The following is a 4737-nucleotide window of genomic DNA, read 5'->3' on the forward strand; positions in this document are numbered from 1 at the left end:
CACTTTTTCCCCATTGATTTCATGGGAGTCGGGGTGGCCTTGACTTACAGAAAACCACCCGAATTTGTAGAATGTCCCTGCAGAGATGATTTTAATTAAATCTTAAACATACTAAATAGCAAGGGGAACCTGAGGAATGTGATTTTCTGGAGACAAGAATATTCTTTGCAGTCCCCATTCAGGCACAGTTCCCGACATTGAGAAGACATGTATATCCCGAAGAATAGTATTCTTTTCTCCTCCTTTTCTGAAGGTACCAGCTACTTCCAAGGATACAGTTCCATGGATACTAATTGACTTTCATACTGCACCAGACTGACGAATTTTTGATTATAACCTTAAGTTTGTCAATGTTCACAGGATATTCAATCATACAAGGAGCTTTACATATGTATTTCCCTTCGGGAGTCAATTACTGGCAATCAGAAGGAGCAACTTTGTCTGGTTTCCTCATCCTCCCTTCCCAAGTCTGAGTCAATGGTTCCCAACACTGTTAAGTCATACCTGCAGTGGAGGTGGTGAGAGGAAGTGCAATGCATTGTCTAGCTAATGAAACATTAAGTAGGAGGACATCATCGCCCAGAGTCCAGGCTGAGTTCAGAATGTTGCTACTTTACTTTGAAAGGGAAACGGCAACATTTTTAGTTTTTAGTTATTCTTTGGGATATAAGGATCACTGGGAAAGCTAAAATTTATTGTGCATCCCCAGTTGTATTTGGGAAGATGATGCCAAACCAAGTTCTTGAGCTTGGAGTCTATGCAGTGAAGGTACCCCTATGTTGTTATTTTGGGAATTCTAGGATTTTGACCCAATGACAATGAAGGACAACTTATGTACCACCAAATGGGGTTGGTGTGTAGTTGGGTGGAGAATTCATTTAGGGCAAGGATGGTAGGTAGAGGGAATGCTATATGACTAGAGAAATTGAGGTTTTGGTCAAGAATAAGAAGGAAGCATATGTCAGGTGTAGACAGCAGAAATCGAGTGATTCCCTAGAAGACTATAAAGGCAGTAGGTTTATACTTAAGAGGGAAATCAGGAGGGCAAAAAGAGGACATGATATAGCTTTGGCAAATACGGTTAAGGAGAATTCAAAGGGATTCTACAAATATGTTAAGGACAAAAGGATAACTAGGGAGAGAATAGGGTCCCTTAAAGATCAGCAAGGCCATCTATATGTGGAACCACAGGAGATGAGGGAGATACTAAACGAGTATTTTGCATCAATGTTTACTGTGGAGAAGAATATGAAAGATAGAGAACATAGGGAAATAAATAGTGACATCTTTAAAAATGTCCACATTACAGTGGAGGAGCTGCTGGAAGTCTTAAAACACATAAAGGTGGATAAATCCCCTGGGCCTGATCAGGTGTAACCTAGAACCCTGTGCGAAGCTAGGGAAGTGATTGCTGGGCTCCTTGCTAAGATAATTGTATCAACGATAGCCATGGGTGAGGTGCCAGAAGACTGGAGTTTGGCTAATGTTGTGCCACTATTTAAGAAAGGTGGTAGGGAAAAGCCAGGGAACTATAGACTGGTGAGACTGACATTGATGGTGGGAGTGTTGGAGAGAATCCTGAGGGACAGGATTTACATGTACTTGGATAGGCAAGGACTGATTAGGGATAGTCAACGTGGCTTTGTGCGTGGGAAATCGTGTCTCACTAACTTGATTGAATTTTTTGAAGAAGTAACGAAGAGGATTGATGAGGGCAGAGTGGTGGACATGATCTGTATGGGCTTCAGTAAGGTGTTTGACAAGGTTCCTCATGGTAGACTGGTTAGCAAGGATAGATCACATGGAATACAGTGAGAACTGGCTCGAAGTTAGAAGACAGAGGGTGGTGGTGGAGGGTTGCTTTTCAAACCGGAGCCCTGTGACCAGTGGTGTGCCACAAGGATCAGTGCTGTATCCACTGCTTTTTGTCATTTATATAAATGATTTGGATGTGAATGTAGCAGGTATGGTTAATAAGTTTGCAGATGACACCAAAATTGGAGGTGTAGTGGACAGCGAAGAAGGTTACCTCAGAGTACAACAGGATCTTGATCAGATGGGCCAATAGGCCAAGGAGTGGCAGATGGCATTTAGTTTAGATAAATGTGAGGTGCTTCATTTTGGAAAGGCGAATCACGGCAGGACTTATACCTTAATGGTAAGGTCCTGGGGAGTGATGCTGAACAAAGAGACCTTGGAGTGCAGGTTCGTAGGTCCTTGAAAATGGAGTCGCAGGTAGATAGGATAGTGAGGATGGCGTTTGGTACGCTTGCCTTTATTGGCCAGCGCATTGAATAAAGGAGTTGGCAAGTCATGTTGCAGCTACTATTGAAATACTGCGTTCAATTCTGGTGTCGCTGCTATGGGAAGGATGTTGTGAAACTTGAAAGGGTTCAGAAAAGACTTTCAAGAATTTTGCCAAGGTTGGAGGGTTTGAGCTACAGGGAGAGGCTGAATTGACTGGGGCTATTTTCCCCAGAGCATCGAAGGCTGAGGGGTGACCTTATAGAGGTTTATAAAATCATGAGGGGCTTGGATAGGGTAAATAGACAAGGTCTTTTCCCCGGGGTGGGGGAGTCCAAAACTATAGGAAATAGGTTTAAGGTGAGAGGGGAACGATTTCAAAGGGATCATGCAGAGGGTGGTGCGTGTATGGAATGAGCTGCCAGGGGAAGTGGTGAAGCCTTAAAAGACATCTGGATGGGTATATGAATACGTAGTGTTTAGAGGGATACGGGCCAAATGCTGGCAAATGGAACTAGATTTATTTAGGATATCTGGTCAGCATGGACGAGTTGGACCGATGGGTCTGTTTCCGTGCTGTATATCTCTATGTCTCTTTGACTCTTTATGTGTCTGCTCGCTGAGGTAATACTCGTCTTGGAATGTATGCAATACATGCTGCCACCACCAGGAGCCCCCAGAAAGCCTTTGCAAGCATTTAAAATGGAAAACATTCATTACAAACCATAACCCAACTGTAAAGAACATATTGAAAGTTTTGCTACAATTAATGAGTAAAGCAAATTTTTAAAAAAACTTTTCATGGCCCTTCTCCATAACTGTAAGCCCCTAATCCCTGGTAGCAATCTGTAAATCCATACTAGGCCTTTCCCAATGTTTCTTTATTCTACAGTTCAGATGAGATGTTAATCTTAAGGGCCCTGTCTCACTGGCCTCTAAGAAACTGGCTAAAACTTATTGATGTAAAAGACAGGAGGCCAGCCCAGGACTGCATTGGAACAATCAGCTTTATAAATAGCGAAGAGCTGAGGCAGGGGAGGAATCAGACAATGTTACCTAGATGGAAATAGGTGGTCATTATGGATATGTGGTCAAAGGCTGATCTCGAGGTCAATACACCAAGTTTACGAGCAGTCTGGTGCAGTCTCAGCCAGTGACCAGGAAGAGAGACAGATTTAATGGGAAGGAGTTTGAGTTGGACATCAAAGGCAATGGGTCAGTCTTGTCAATATTTTGTCCAGCGAAATCTCTGTTCAGCCAACTGTGATTGTCAGACAGGCTGTATGACAATTTAGAAACAGTGGAGGGATTGAGTGGTAATGTTGATGGTGAGGTAATGTTGAGCAATGTATTGAGTACATGTGAAACTACATGTGTTTTTGATGATGCTGCTAACATATAGATGGCATATACATGAGAAATAGGACAGGGATCATAGATTGATCCTTGGGGGACCTCAACAGAAATGGTGCAAAAATGATAAGAGAAGCTATAGCAGGTGTTTCTCTGGCTACGACTAAATGAAAATGGAACCAGGTGAGAGCACCCTGCTGGACAACAATGGAGAAATATTGGAACCAGTGCACAAAACATTGTTTTCGTTTTGGGGGTTCTTCTTGACATTTACTCAGAAGCTACCTTTTAATTTTCAGGACCTAGCCTTTTCAGGGGTTCTTTATCCATTATCGCTAACTCACTTATTAGGGTATATAGTCATATGGTTACAATAGATTCTGTATTTTTGCTGACACATGGCATTTTTGTACTTCCACAGAGCTAGAATTAAAATTTCAATATGGTCAATAATTATCAATCTTCTACTAAATGAAAAGCCACAACACTCATGGAAAGCTTTAATTTCTTAGTATTTAAATTGAACAAGACAGCAGACACAGGTTAATAACAAAAGATTTTTCGAATAATTGACGCATTCTGCACACAAAATGTCATCACTCTAAGCATACCTTCTGCACACTGATGAGGTCACAGCTAATGTAGTTCTACCACAAATATGCAAACTGGAATGTTTTAACCAGACAGTTACTGCTGTTTCTATGACATTTCAAATTTAAATTTGACAATTAAGACAAACGTTCATTGCAGTAGCATCCATTACATTTTACCCCATAGTAATTCTTATACTTATGCAGCCTTAAACTAGAAATTCCACATTCAGCTGCAAGGAAATTATTACTTTGATAATCAAGATTTCCTGGCTCCCAATTAGTATTTCTTTGTTGGCAGGTTCCAAATTATTTTTTCGCAGTCACCTCCTTCCACTGACTGATGATAAACTCACTGGTGAACCTATTGGCCAGGCTGGATAAGAATGGCAGACATCCTTCCTCAAGGAATGAAGTGTGGTGACCCTCATGTTAAACTGACCACCAGTCATCTCTCTCTAATGCAAAAACAGAAGTTTCTGGAAAAGCTCAGCAGGTCTGGCAGCATCTGTGAAGAGAAATCAGAGTTAAAGTTTCAGGTCCAGTGACC

This window comes from Rhincodon typus, chromosome 27, assembly GCF_021869965.1.
Source record: "Rhincodon typus isolate 14 chromosome 27, sRhiTyp1.1, whole genome shotgun sequence".
Lineage (NCBI taxonomy): Eukaryota > Metazoa > Chordata > Chondrichthyes > Orectolobiformes > Rhincodontidae > Rhincodon > Rhincodon typus.